The sequence below is a fragment of the Cetorhinus maximus genome, unplaced genomic scaffold (genome assembly GCF_964194155.1).
Source record: "Cetorhinus maximus unplaced genomic scaffold, sCetMax3.hap1.1 HAP1_SCAFFOLD_632, whole genome shotgun sequence".
Classification (NCBI taxonomy): domain Eukaryota; kingdom Metazoa; phylum Chordata; class Chondrichthyes; order Lamniformes; family Cetorhinidae; genus Cetorhinus; species Cetorhinus maximus.
Genome location: NW_027596574.1, coordinates 99,316 through 114,902, shown reverse-complemented (window position 1 = coordinate 114,902; position 15,587 = coordinate 99,316). Strand labels below are relative to the sequence as shown.

At 49.5% G+C, this 15,587-nt stretch overlaps 2 non-coding genes across 2 annotated transcripts; both read right to left on the bottom strand.

Moving 5' to 3' along the window:
- Positions 1-5,161: 5,161 nt before the first annotated feature.
- LOC144674341 (U1 spliceosomal RNA) lies at positions 5,162-5,323 on the bottom strand. Its single transcript, XR_013574520.1, has one exon. It is a non-coding gene; the product is annotated as a U1 spliceosomal RNA (small nuclear RNA).
- Positions 5,324-14,866: 9,543 nt separating this feature from the next.
- Positions 14,867-15,053, bottom strand: LOC144674349 (U2 spliceosomal RNA). The gene has a single exon (XR_013574521.1). It is a non-coding gene; the product is annotated as a U2 spliceosomal RNA (small nuclear RNA).
- Between the last annotated feature and the right edge of the window lie 534 nt (positions 15,054-15,587).

Genomic DNA, 15,587 nt, shown 5'->3' with positions numbered 1-15,587 from the left:
ATGAAGAGCTGGTCCAGGCAAAAAATCTCATGTCAGTTTCAGCAGCTTTATCACAGCCACCAGTAGCTGCACAATACGCAGATAATGTAGATTGGAACGGGCTGGTGGAACAGGCAGCAGGATATGAGGAACAACGGGAAGCGGGTTGGGAATCACCACCCCCATAACCCGTGGCCCCAATTAAGATAGAGCATGTGCCCCCGGTGCCCGGACAACCAGGCAGACCAGGCACAGCAGCAAGCTGATTTCCGAGCCTTTAGAGCAGAAATGGCACAAGACTTAGGGCAAGCCCCAGTTAATTGGAATACAGTGACTGGAGTAAAACAAGAAAAGGGCGAGAGTGCCCATGAATATGGCAATCGGAGGTTTGAGGCATATTGTAACTACTGGGGTGTAGGTGCTGCGCTGAACCGAGACGATGTACAGTTTATGCAATTGTACAAGGATGGCCTTAGCCTGGCCCACCAGGCAATCCTAGACACCAGGCCTGGGCCCACCAGGCGATCCTAGACACCAGGCCTGGGCCCACCAGGCAATCCTAGACACCGGGCCCACCAGGCGATCCTAGACACCGGGCCCGGGCAAGTAGACAAGAACACATATGATCGAGGAAGATGGGCCATCGGGGTAGATAACCACATAGGGAAAACTAAGATAAAGGTGTCGGCAGTGAGGTTACAAACCCCACTGAAATGGTGGCCACTGCAGCAGCCGTTCCTAAACCCGAGGTGTGCTTTAATTGTAAAAACCCGAACATAAAATATTTACAGTGTTAGATGTAGCCAATGGATTTTGGTCGATACCACTGGACCAGGAATCCCAAGATAAATTCGCTTTCACAGTGGGAGGGAGACGGTGTACATGGGCGAGGCTCCCACAGGGATTCCACAACAGCCCCAACATCTTCCATCGGGTCACGAGTGAGAAGCTGAGTCCGTGCGACGTAGAGTCTTACAACAGTACAATCTTATAATGTGCAGATGATATCCTAATAGCGTCAGAATCGGAAAGGGGCCACATCGGAGATCTCCTGATAGTCATAAGGACACTGAAAAATGCTGGATTTAAGATAAACCCCTTTATGAGTTGCTGACCGGGAGGGCAATGCGCTTGCCAGAGGGCAGAGCCACCGGAAGTGAGGATATGGGACCCATCAGAGATAAAATTAAAAATGATATTAAGCAATTGGATGGACAGCTAAAGGAATTACAACAGGAAGTGAAGGACCAACAGGCTATCAGGGATTTAGAAGAAAGGACAAAAGGGGGACCCCCGTCACCACCGGCTGAGGTCGGAGACATGGTGTTTGTTCAAATCACCCCAAGCCAAACAGGTTTTGCCCCAAAATGGACTGGACCGTACGGAATTATTCACGTGCCTGCGCCGATATGAAGGGAAAAGCTAGGTGGAAACACTGGTCGCAACTGAAAAGGTATGATGTAAGTAAGAAAGACTAAATTACCAGGCAGCGGGGGGAAAACGGGCAACGAGCACTCCGTACTGTGTTAGCCAAGTGGTTTAGGATTCATTCCCGATCTGGAGGACTGGCCATCTGAAAGAGAAAAGGGGGAATCCTCAACTACGGGGAGGGTCACCGTGGGCTGTGCACAAGGAGGGACGTAAAGGAGAAAGCTACAGTGTGTGAGAGATTTTTCGCAATTTACCTTCACACCCCAGGACAACAACAACTGGGTTCACTGTCCCGGGGAGGAAGACTTGGGAATGACAGATACCTGGCATTGGGTCTTGAGGGCCAAACACGGAGAGTTGACTGCAACGGCGGACCCCCGGACCGACACCACCCCGCTATCACAGGACACGACGACACCACAGAGACTATCTTGCCCAGACATGCCCCCTGGGCCACAGAATGGACTGGTACTGTATACGGACGGTGAACTCTTGTATGATAATGTTAAACATGAAATTGTACAGGTAATTGTGAACCTGGCAGGTATGCAACTGCCTGAGTATTGCAGTAACCAAGCACCCCTACGAAAACTGTACAAATTACTGAGTAAGGCTGTGATTAATTAGGCGGCCGACGCCACGGGTGCCATTAGATTCAGGGGACATCCTGCTTTCCACCACCAGAAGAGAGAGTTAGTTAACAATGTACTGACAAGGGTGAACACAGGGACTTCCCTGGTAAACTCTCTCGACATTCAAGGAATCAACTCCGAGGTCACGAATCTTAAAGGGATCATGAGGCAGCTTGCTCATAAGAGTAGCGAGGGGTGGTGAAATGGCAGCGGCCCTAGGGGGCAAGAGTGTGGCATCTGTATTGGAAAGCGTACACGTTATAGAGACCCATGCTAAAGCCACCAGCCAATTAACAGAAAGGGAGGAAGGACAAGAGGGCAGCACCCAAAAAAGCCAGCTTACGGCCAGTGGATGATCGGGCAATTAAGACACAATCTGGGCCAGATCCAAAGAGGGGAGGTACCGGGCTGGATCAACAGTGCCCGGTTGTGGGGGATGGCCAAGAACCCAGGCGTCATCGACGCATGTACATTGAAAGGAATGACATGGGTGTATGCGGTGATTCAGAAGTGCACCTCAAACCAAATGAACGTGATAGGTATGGGCAATCCCCTCAGTCACAGCAGACACGGGCCCACACCCTCAGTACCAAGTGGAGAACATTGGGTTAATCCGAGACAATGACTCCCTCCGGTACTACCCCTATAGATATGCATGCCATACGCAAGAATGAGGGCATACACGGGGAATCACTGAGTGGGTGCAGGAGGAAAGGTAGCCTCACAATTTGCTCCCATCCAGCTGGAACAGGGGTGTGCTGGACAAATGCGGGTACAACCGAACGGAGGGTTGTATATTAGAAATTACCCACAAGGAAACCATCACACCCGCTCAGGATACAAGGGAACCCCGGCTCCCAGTTACTATCAGACACGCGTGAATAATGTACGTCCAACAAAGGGGTCAGGTCTCAGTCAACGCCTCCGACACACTCCACCATGCCCTGGAACACTATGAGGAACCTAAGCAGGCCCCAATTCCCCACCTTCCCAAAAGTCTGACAAAGTTTAAAGGTGTCTTACGAAAGGAGAGGAATCAGCATTACGTGTTACAGCCGGTGTTTAAAAGGCTAATCAATGATACGGAAGAGCACTTGAGAGATCCGACGGTGGGAGCAAGTGTGGGAATGGGGGCTGAATGTGGACATACACCCCTGGATAAGAATAAGCTCTCATATACTCGTCGCAGTGCAGCTAGTGTTAGCATTGTTTAACTCTAATTCTTTCAATGTCTTCTCCAGACAATCCAAAAAGTACCAGGGGACCATGAGTGGCGTACTGAGAGGCTGCGAGGAGACATTTGCGTTACATTATGGGACCAGCAACACTCACACACACACAGATTACACAATCCACACTGACATCACTAAAAATCACAGACGGAATCTCAGTAACAATCCACATGCTTTGCACAGTCTTGTGTTGGGGGTTTAGTGTTTGATATTTCGAACTGCAGTGACATTCCCGACAAGATGAGTTAAAGTTTTAACATTAACCAGAAAATGGCTGAAACATTGTTTTCCTGGGGTGAACACGTCAAAGGACAGGAAGAATCAGAAACTTGTCCTGCCCTGGGATTAACATATCAATGGACAGGCCTCCTGGGGAGCAGATTGAGAGACATCCCAACATGCCAGGGGTGGAGTCTGCAAACTGCTCATTCAGGATATACCTGGCTAGGAACCCAATCCGAAAACCGCCTCCAGAGTGCGGAGCTAGTCCCCACTCTGGTTTAATGTGCGTGTGTGTTCCCTCTGTCTCAATCTGCTTTATAACTCTTTGACTTGTTTGTATTTGGATGTTGCTGAGTTGTAACTGAGATGAAACATTGGCTCTTGCGTTATTTTGTTTGAAAATGTTCTTTGCTCTCTGTTTTAATGGAATTAATTTTCTCCCCCACCCCTCAAAGAATTTTTATTTTGAAACCTGCAATCTGAAGATCCAGACTGGGACAAGGACTCTTCTTCTTCAGGAGTTTCCTGAGACCTTCTCCAAGGCCGTGCCCCATGGGCCCAAGTGAGTTTGTGTCCGTTTCTTACCCCGAGATTTCATTTCCTCTCCGAGACCCTGGTTTTCGGTGGCTCCGGTTAACCAGTTCCTGTTGGACTGCGGGCCTGGAGTTTCAAAAAGAAAATCCTGGGGTTAAAGTAGCCCAGCCTTGCAATCTAAAACTTACATGTTAGCCTCCAGTGTGTGAGGAACAGGAGCCCCACAAGAGGAAATGAAAAGTCCTAAAGTGAAGCTGCCTAAAATCTTGTTATAATTCAGGGACAATGCGTGTATTTTGGGCCGTGCGATCATTCTGACGGTTAAACGGGATTCCCGGTGGTCATTTTACTGAGGGTTTAGATTTCTATCTGCCTTTCTCCAGTTTTCTTTCTGTTTATTTCTTCGCTTTGCGCTATTTAAGCCTTCAAGGAATAATCACAGGTGAATTGATGGACCTACAGCAGGGCAAGTGAGCTGCAGAAGGGGCAGGGAAAGACTTTACACATGAGGAGAGGGGGCAGGAGTTTCAGAAGGTAGGAGTCACAGAGGGGGCTGATCAAGGGGGAGATTATACAGAGGGGGTGGGAGGCTGCTGTTCGTTTTGGAGGGGGGTAATTAGAATGAACATGGGGACAGGGTGCTTGTTCATGTTTGAAATAGTGAGGGGTCGCTGCTACATGTTTAAAATGGTGAATGCATATGAGTTAATAGCTGATATGAGTTTGTATTTATACAGACGTCCAGATAGATAGGGGGTGGGGCGGTGCTGGGAGTGTGGGGACTGTTGTGATGGTGGGTTGGGTGTTAGATGGGGGTTGTTTGAGAGAGATTTTTGAGTGGGCAAACGCGGGGTTAAAAATGGCGCGAGTAATTTGGTGGCCACGAAACAAACGGTCTGGCGAAAATGATGCAGAGATGGAATAATTGCCGGCTGATAATGACAGGGAGGAAAAGAATGGGGGTTGGATAATATTTGCGAGGAGGAAAGAAAAAGCTAAATAACCAGTCCAGTATAGATTTTGAAGAGCACACATTGGGGGTTATATATTTCTTTTCTCAGAAAAGGTTGCTGACAGGAAATAGAAGAGAAAATGAAAGATATGACGAAATCTATTTTTTGAATTGTGAATCAGGGGAGAGCGCGAACGCAGTCCCCCACTACCACAAATTTTGCAGTCGAGTAACCCGCATTTGGGGACATCGCAGGCGTCAGCACACCCGAAGTGCAATGGGCTAGCCTCGTCCTGGGAGAACCTTTTTTTTTGCAAAAAACACCATTACAAGGGTACAATGCGGTTCAACTTTAACAAAATGTATCACCAGGTGCATCAGTACAAACAATATTACAGTCATTTACAGGCTTTCACTTTGAGCTGTACAGCTCGAGGGGATTTAAACAGTTCCCAGTCCCTCGGTGCACTGTGGCAGAAAGGTCTTAGACAGTGGCCCTTCCCCATTGCGCTTTTGCAGCAGCTGCCCCAAGCTTTAGTGCGTCCCTCAGCACGTAGTCCTAGCCATGGAATGTGCCAGTCCGCAACACTCGGTCAGGGACAACTCTTTGCGCCGGAAGACCAACAAGTTTCGGGCAGACCAAAGCGCATCTTTCACCGAGTTGATGATCCTCCAGCTGCAGTTGATGTTTGTCTCGGTGTGTGTCCCTGGGAACAGCCCGTAGAGCACAGAGTCCTGTGTCACAGAACTGCTCGGGATGAACCTCGACAGTAACCACTGCATCTCTCTCCAGACCTTCTTTGCAAAGGCACAATCCACAAGGAGGTGAACAACGGTCTCTTCCCCACCACAGCCACCTCGAGGGCAACGTGCAGAGGGGGTGAGACTCCTGGCGTGTAGGAAGGATCTGACGGGGAGGGCCTTTCTCATCACCAGCCAAGCCACGTCTTGGTGCTTGTTGGAAAGTTCTGGCGATGAGGCATTCTGCCAAATGACTTTGACAGTCTGCTCGGGGAACCATCCCACAGGGTCCAACCTCTCCTTTTCCCTCAGGGCCTCTAGGACGTTACGTGCTGACCACTGCCTGATGGTCTTGTGGTCAAAGGTGTTTTTCTGCATAAATTTTTCCACGAGGGACAGGTGGTACGGCACGGTCCAACTACTTGGAGCGTTCCGCGGCAGCGTGGCCAGACCCATCCTTCGCAACACCGGGGACAGGTAGAACCTCAGCACGTAGTGACACTTGGTGTTTGCGTACTGAGGGTCTACGCACCGCTTGATGCAGCCACACACAAAGGTGGCCATCAGTATGAGGGCGATGTTGGGCACGTTTTTTCCCCCTTTATCTAGAGGCTTGTACATTGCGTCCCTGCGGACACGATCCATTTTCGACCTCCAGATAAATCGGAAGATGGCTCGAGTGATCGCCATCGCGCAGGAGGCTGGAATGGGCCAGACCTGCGCCACGTACAGCAACAGCGAGAGTGCCTCACACCTGATGACCAGGTTCTTACCCGCAATGGAGAGGGAGCGTCGCTCCCACATGCCCAGTTTCCTTTTCACCATAGACACTCGCTCCTTCCAGTTTCTAACGGATGCCCTGGTCCCTCCGAACCATATCCCCAGCACCTTCAGGCCGTCAGCCCTGACAGTGAAGGGGACAAAGGATCGGTCAGCCCAGTTCCCAATGAACATGGCCTCGCTCTTCCCACGATTTACCTTGGCTCCCGAGTCCAGTTCGAACTAGTCGCAGATGTGGATCAGTCTGCGCACCGACAGCGGATCCGAGCAGAAGACGGCGACATCATCCATGTGCAGGGAGGCTTTGAACTGAGTGCCTCCACTGCCTGGGATCGTCACTCCTCTTATGCCCGGATCCTTCCTGATGGACTCAGCAAAGGGTTCTATGCAACACACGAAAAGAACAGGCGAGAGAGGACAGCCCTGCCTGACTCCAGATTTAATCAGAAAGCTATCTGTTTCCCACCCATTGATAGAGACTGCGCTACTGATGTTAGTGTAGAGCAGTTGGATCCAATTTCGAATTCCCTCCCCAAACCCCATTTTGGAGAGCACATCCACCATGGAGGTGTGCGATATTCTGTCAAAGGCCTTCTCCTGATCCAAGCTGATGAGGCAGGTATCCACACCCCTGTCCTGTACATAGGCAATCGTATCCCTGAGCAGCGCGAGGCTGTCAGAGATCTTCCTGCCCGGCACAGTGCGGTCTGGTCAGGGTGAATCACCAATTCCAGAGCGGATTTGACCCGAATGGCGATGACCTTGGACAGAATCTAATGGTCCACATTCAACAGTGAAATGGGTCGCCAATTTCTAATTTCATCCCTTCCCCCCTTGTGCTTGTAGATGAGGGTGATAATGCCTTTCTTCATGGATTCTGACATACTGCCGGCCAGGAACATACTCTCGTACACTTCTAGCTGGTCTGGGCCGGTCCAGACCCACAGAGCAGAATATAACTCCGCCGGCAAGCCGTCGCTTCCGGGAGTTTTACTCTTCTCGAAGGACTCAAGGGCCTTAGTCAGTTCGTCAGGAGTTAGCGGTTTTTCCAGGCTCTCCGGTGTACTATCGTCTAAGACCTCCGTGATAGAGGACAGGAAGGACTCGGAGGCCGTGCTGTCCGAGGGCTTCACGTCATACAATCCGGCATAAAAGGATTTGCTGATCCTCAAAATGTCGGACTGTGATGACTTTACTGATCCGTCTTCTTCCTTCAAGCTGCTGATCACAGAGCTCTCTCTGTGTACCTTTTGGAAGAAGAAACGTGAGCACGTCTCATCCTGCTCCACGGAGCGGACTCTGGAACGGAAGATGATCTTGGAGGCCTCCGAGGCAAAGTGCGAGGCTTGCTGGCTCTTCACCTCTTGGAGGTCCTCCTTGACATCGACTGCAGCCGGAGCAGGTTCTGCATATTTTTCTGGAGTCGAGACATTTCCCTCTGTTCCTTTCTAGCTCTCTGGGTGACTTTGAGGATGAAAAACCTCTTGATGTTTCCCTTGATCGCTTCCCACCAGTGTGTCAGGGACTCAAAGAGGGGTTTCACGGTTCTCCAACCTTTGTAATTCCTCATGCGCTCCTCAATGTTCTCTGGGGTCAGCAGTTGCACATTTAGCTTCCATGCCCCCCTGCCCACCCTCTGGTCCTTCTCTAAGTGGCAGTCCGCCAGTAGGAGGCAGTGGTCAGAGAAAAACACCGGCTTGACGTCGGTGGATCTGACTGTGAATGCACAGGACACAAACAGGAAGTCTATCCTGGAATGGATGGACCCGTCTGGCTGCGACCAGGTGTGTCTACGCTGCCTTCCATCTGCAGGGTTGCGGAAGACGTCGTGCAGCTTGGCATCCTTAACTGTTTCCATCAGGGATCTGGACGTAGCGTCCAATCTGCTGTCGGCCCTGCTGGATCGTCCAGCAGCATCGATGATGCAGTTCAAATTACCGCCCAGAATGACCGGCCTGGAGGTCGCCAGCAGCAGTGAGAGCTGCTGAAAAACCTCCAGCCGCTCGGCCCCTTGTGACGGGCCGTATACGTTAATTAACCGGAGTGGAGCGTTCTTGTACATTACGTCTGCTACGAGGAGGCACCCGCCAACCACCTCCTTAACCTCGGAGACGGTGAAGTTGCCTACCGCAGCAGAATACCCCGGCCGGAGGAACGAGAGTCGTTTCCGCCCGACCACATCGATAGCCCGTGGGACCACCATCGTGACCATTGCCTGTAGGAGCTGAGGTGCAGTATCACACACTCCTGTAGTAACAACAGGTCAGCTTTGACCTTGGCAAGGTAGTCCAAGGTCGCAGCACATCGCGTAGTAGATTTAATGCTACGCACATTTATGGATACAATCTTTAAACCCATTTTAAAGCATTTATTCTCCTACCAAACCCGTTGTCTCTGAGAGTCCCGGACCTTTAGTCTGCTCCTTCATACCCGTAGTGAGCTCAAATTCCTTCACTTTGGATGGGCTGAGGAAGTCCTCATTGGCAGTGTTCTGCTTGGGTGGCATCTGGGGGTTCGCGTAGAGAGCGGGGTTTGAGATGACCTTTGCTGGAGAAGCTTCTCCAAACCTCACCCCCTCTGGGGCGTTGCTGTTCCCGGCTTCCTGGAGCTGGGGCGTGCTGATTGCCTCACTGCTCCCAGATTCCAGGGGCTGTGTTGCACTGGCCTCCTCGGGTTGCAGGCAAAGTTGGGGTGCGCTGGTCTCCTCGTTGTCTCCAATGTTCTGGAGCTCGGGTGTCTCGTCCTCCAACTCCCTAGAGCTTCGCCGCTTCTTCTGTCGGTGCCGCCCTGGCACTTCTTCTTCCGAAGAACTGCTGCCTTTGTCATCCATGTCGGATGGGAGACAACTCTTGCCACTTGTCTGGGAAATGGCTTTGCTTCTTCTTCGCTCCTTCTTCCTTTTGGCTCTCTTCACCGTCTGCCACTCCCCCTGCTGCTTTTCCACTGCTGCCTCCTCCTCCATTGATTCACTGTCCTGAGGACTGGGAGGTTCAGGGGGTAGTGCTTTGGATTGGCTATCTGTTGCCTCAATCTCTTCCTCCACCTTGTCTCTCTCTGTGTCCTCCTTTGTCCCGTTGAGCTCCCTGGGGGCCTTGGTGGTTGGAGTGACACAAAGCATTTCTTTTGCTCCCGCTCGTTGGCTTTGGCTGCCTGTGCGTAAGTACGGCAGCGTTTGGGGCAGGTCCTGTAGAGGTGGCCTGCCTCGCCACACAGGTTGCAGCACTTAGCCTGTTTGCAGTCATTTGTCTGCTGCCCTTCCTGTTTGCAGTTCTTGCAGAGGGAGGCGCTGCAGTTGGCCGCCACATGACCAGACTTGCCGCATAAGCGACAATGTTTGGGTTGCCCAGTGTAGACCAGGTAGCCACGGCTTCCCCCGATAGCGAATCTGGAAGGAGGGTGGAAGGTGGCTCCCTTACCGTCGGTCTTTAGCGTCACCTTAAACTGGCGTTTGCCTGTCCAGATCCCCAAATCGTCTCTAACCTCGGTGCAGCTCCCCACCTTATCGAAGTACCTGGTGAGGAAGGTGAGCACGTCGGCGACAGGGACGAAGGGGTTGTACAGATGCACCGTCACCACCCGGTCCCGTCGCAACAGCAGAGCAAAGAGCGGCTCTGCCGTCAGGATCTTCATCTGCGGCAGGTCTCTCTGCTCCTCGAACACCCTCAGGAGCTGGAGGCAGTCTGCCACTCGCTTGAACGTCGCGTCGAAAAATCCGGCGCTGGGGAAGTTCTGCAGGGTGTAGATCTCCGCAGCTTCTAAACCACACGCCTTCAACAGGATCCTCCTGGCGAAGAAGGCCCGATCCATAGGTGATCCTCCTTCGCAGTCCTTCATCGTGACTCGGACGGTGTTAGATACCCCATGGTCTGGGGTTCGATTGGTTATAGCATTTGCTTCCAGACCTTGCCTTGGCAGAACCATGCTCATGGTCTCTCCCCTGACAGGTAAGTATCTCGCGATGGGTGGAGGCGTATCCCACCCGATGAAATGATGCTGTTGTTGTTGTAAAATTGTTGTTCATTTTACTGATAAAGTGAGAAAGGAACTGTTGAAGGCCTTACAATGCAACCATCACCTTTCCTGCCCATACCACTCCCAGTCTACTGGGGCGGTGGAAAGACAAAATGGTATTCTGAAAAACAAACTAAGTTATGTGAAGAAACTGGTTTGAAATGGCCTGAAGCTCTACCCTTGGTGCTCATGACTACGCGCTCTCACCCTAACCGTACCACCTCCCGCTCTCCTTATGAAGTTGTAATGGGATGTCCTATGCACCTCCCAGTGACCCCACCCTTGTCTGCTAGGGAAATGGACATCCACGCTATGGATGAGGGATTGATTACATACTGTATAGTGCTCACTAATTCTCTCAAGAGCTTGCATATACAGGTAGTAGAAGCTCAGAAAAAGCCCACCATTGAAGACTGCCATCAAGACCAGCCTGGGGACCTAGTCCTAGTAAAGACCTTCAGGAGAAAGAACTGTTTGGAACCTCGATGGGAAGGGCCTTTCCAAGTCCTGCTCACCACCCATATGGCCGTAAAGGTTGAAGGACGCCCTTGTGGATCCACGCATCGCACGTCAAGCGGACGCTGACCTCGGACGGAAGTGCTTGTGCAAGAACTTTAACTGAGCCTATCAGAATGCTGACTCTGATTTGGATCCTGTTCTGCGTGGTCCTTGCTGGGGCATGGAATACCAATTCTGCGGTTCAACGAATGCAGGCGGTAGCCTCGCAAGTTAATCGGACTAAATGTTGGATTTGTACTCATTTTCCTCTATGCAAAACAGCAGCTGAATTGCATGAGAGGGTGGAAAGGACCCTACCTTGTGCTGCTAACAACTCGAACGGCCTCGAAGGTTAAAGGGAAGGAAGACTGGGTCCACGCCACTCGCAAAAAAACATTGTCCGGCAGTCCTATAACCGTCGATACCAGTGAACTAATTTGTATTATGTATTGGATACTGCTTCTTGCTATATTCTGTGAAGTATACCCAAAGGATTCTCACCCCAACACCTTTTTGCCTTAATGCTGCGCCTATGCTAGACAAGCAGGACAGGGCTCCTGTTGGATATGTGCCCAGACTCCCCAACATGGGGATGAGTCAAGCACCTATCAGGCAAAACCAATAACTAAGGAAGAAGTGAAGGATCTCTCAAATTTCCACACCCAGTCAGATGATGCAGAATCCAATATGTTCAGGAGATGGTTCCGTCGCTCTCCACCTGCTAATGGGTGGAACTATACAGATCATGGGATAAGAATCAAGTCTCCTCAGGAGCCGATAAATGCCACCTGTTGGCGTTCGAACCTTGCAACCGGTACCTATAACCTGGGAAGCAGTAGTTGCAAAAACACCATATCTACTAGCCCTGGCAGTTATGACCCTCAAAATCCTCTAAATGGTACGTACTGGGTTTGTGGGGAAAAAGCATACTCCTGGCTGCCTGGGATGCCGCAATTATCTTCCTTCTTTAATCAAGATAACGGAAGTTTGGGCAAGGGCGCTACCGCTCCCACCTGGAGTGGTTGCTGCTACCTAGCATATTTGAATCCCTATCTTCGCTTATAAGTAAATTAGATATTCACCCGCATCAGCGTCTATATCGCCGTGACATCTCGGAATCTGAACGATTCTGGATGATTGCTATCCCCTCTTATGGAGCTGCTCGTAATTCCCGAGAGATTATCAACCTGGCAGCTGCACTTGAAAAAATTGCTAATTCAACGGCTGATGCTTTGAGACACAGAAACAGATTTCAGCTACCGCTACTGAAATGACAGCCCTACGCCTGACCGCCTTACAAAATAGAATGGCCCTTGATTTCCTCCTAGCTGAAAAAGGTGGCACTTGTGCCATGATAGGTTCAGAGTGCTGCACTTATGTGCCTGATCTTTCTGAGAACATTACTAACCTGGGACAGCATGTTATGGATAAAGTGCAAGAAATAAAGAAAGTTGGGGAAAGATTGAGTAATTTTTATAACAAGGATTCCTGGTGGGCTACAGTAATGGGGTGGTTCTCCGGTTGGGGAAGTTGGTTGCTGTATGTTTTAATTGGGTTGGTCATAGCATGTGTTATAGAGTGTTGTGCATGGGTTGCTCTACGAATTTGCTGTTCCCAGGTTATTAACAGTGTCTCTACTGGATTAGGAAGAGCTCCAGTTGTCCCTGAAATGATACGCTCTGGTCCCAGTGAGGCCCACTGATGGGAAGAGAAAGTTTACCCCACCAGAGATCGGCCTTTTCCTTATGGTTATGAACCCCCTTATGATAATGAAGATACTGTTACTCATTGGTATTAATCTAGAAGATTAACAAGGAGGGATTGTGGGAGAATAAAATACATCTACAGGATAACAAAGTGGTTAAACCATAGTGGAATAGTACAACGAAGTCTCCTGGCACCAGTAGCAGACAAACCTGCGCTGTCAGCTATTGTGAAGGAAGAAAAACAAGTATCATGAACAAACTACCAAGAGTCCTTGAAACAAAGTTAGGATGTCTGTTATCAGTACATGAGACAGGGCCTAGTCACGCTATCTGTTGTCTGTCCAGATGACTAGTCGCCAGATGGGCTACTCAAGGTTTTGTGTAACTACTCAAGGTTTTTGTGTAATTATAAACTAAGACAGAACAATTGTATGCATGCCAAAGATAAAATTTCAATGTTATTAATTACGTACGCTTTCACTATAACTATGTGTGTACTCTGATGCTTCCTCAGAGTGCCGGCTAGCTCCATTGTATGCAGCTGGGCTCTCCGTGATATCATGATTCAATAAAGACTTCTGAGACAAACCTCCTGGGTCTGAGTGTTCACTCCGTTTTCCACGACAACCTGCATACTAGCTTTCAACGATTCATGCGTGAGGACACCCAGATCCCTCTGCGCTGAAGCATTTCTGAAGTTTCTCTGCATTTAAATAATAGGTCGCCTTTATATTCTTCTGACCAAAATGGATAACCTCACACTTATCCACGTTAAACTCCATCTGCCAAATTTTGGCCCATTCACCTAACCTGTCCATATCCATTTGTAAATTTCTTATTTCTTCACTGCAACTTAATTTCCCACCTATTTTGGTGTCATCTGCAAATTTAGCTATGGTACCTTCTACTCCTGAATCCAAGTAAATAGTTGGGGCCCAAGGACCGAACCCTGTGGCACCCCACTAGTTACAGCTTGCCATCCACAAAAGACCCATTTATCCTGACTCTCTGCTTTCTGTTGGTTAGCCAAAGCTCTATCCAAGCAAATATATTACCCTTAGCTCCGTGTGATCTTATCTTGTGTATTAATCTTTTGTGTGGCACCTTATCAAATGCCTTCTGGAAGTCCAGACATACTACATCTACAGGATCGCCATTATCCACTTTGCTTGTCACATCTTCAAAGAACTCTAGCAATTTAGTCAAACACGATTTATTCTTCATAAAGCCATGCTGACTCTGATGGATTGCATTTTGACTTGCATTTTAGGAAGGTAGTGAAGGCATTGGAGAGAGTGCAGAAGAGGTTTACGAGTTTGGTTCCAGGGGTGAGGAAGTTGAGTTATGAAGTAAGATTGGAGAAGTTGGGACTGTATTCCTTGGGGAAAAGAAGTCTGAGAGGAGACTTGATAGAGGTATTGAAAATCATGAGGGATCTGGAGAGAGTAGATAGGGAGAAACTGTTTGCACCGATGAAAGGATCGAGAAGGAGTGGGCACAGGTTTAAAGTAACTAGCAGAAGAGGCAAAAGTGATAGGAGCAGCGAGTGGTCAGGTCTGGAATGCACCGCCTGATAGCGTGGCGGAGGCAGGTTCAACTGAAGAGGGAATGAGATGATTATTTGAAAAGAAAGCATGTGCTGGGTTACGTGGAGACGGCAGGAGAATGGCACGAAGTGAAATGTTCATTGGGAGAGCTGGTGCAGTCACGACGGGCGGAATGGGCTCCTTGTGCAGTGTAAGGATTGTGTGAATGTGGATGTAGACGTTTCCGAGTAGCTGTGTAAAGTGTGTGAGCTTTGAGGTGTGAGTTTTGATTGTTGCTGTATCAGCAGCAGCAGCAGCAGCAGCGGGCGGGAGCGGCAGCAGAGAGCTGGTTGAAAATGTTGTGAGGCGAAAGGTGCAGCTGAGAGAGTGTTTGAGAGGTGTATTTGCAAGTGAAAGATGTTTTTGTATGAGTGAGGTAGAGTGTTTGTGAGATGAGAGTGGTGTCTGTGAGCGTTGGGTGAGCGTGCGTGTTTTTTGTGTGTAGCTGGTGCGGGTGAGAGAAAGAAAGAAAGTTGGGTTTTGAAAGATGTGCATGTTGAAAAGTAAAGAAAGCAGATGTTTGTAAGAAAACTATTTTTAGCATTGAAAATCCCCTGGAAAGGGGTGGTGCACCATTCCCAGAGATACTGCAATACCGGGTCGATGCGTGGAGTGGACGGAGCAGGCCCCTATTAGATCTCCCTGCTCCAAAAATCAATTTAATATATGGTCCCCAGATAAGGGACGTATCAGATATTAAACTGATAAGAACAGATTTTTTTGTTTTTTTTTGCAAAAATAAACTTTATTCATAAAATATCTTCAATCACATTCCAAACCATTTCAAAAACACCATTACAAGGGTACAATCCGGTTAATCTTTTACAAAATGTATCACCAGGTGCATCAGTACAAACAATATTACAATCATTTACAGCCTTTCATTTTGAGCTGTACAGCCCGAGGGGATTTAAACAGTTCCCAGTCCCTCGGTGCACTGTGGCAGAAAGGTCTTAGACAGCGACCCTTCCCCATTGCGCCTTTGCGGCAGCTGCCCCAAGCTTTAGTGCGTCCCTCAGCACGTAGTCCTGGACTTTGGATTGTGCCAGTCCGCAACAATCGGTCGGGGACAACTCTTTGTGCTGGAAGACCAACAAGTTTCGGGCAGACCAAAGCGCGTCTTTCACCGAGTTGATGATCCTCCAGCTGCAGTTGATGTTTGTCTCGGTGTGTGTCCCTGGGAACAGCCCGTAGAGCACAGAGTCCTGTGTCACAGAACTGCTCGGGATGAACCTCGACAGCAACCACTGCATCTCTCTCCAGACTTTCTTTGCAAAGGCACA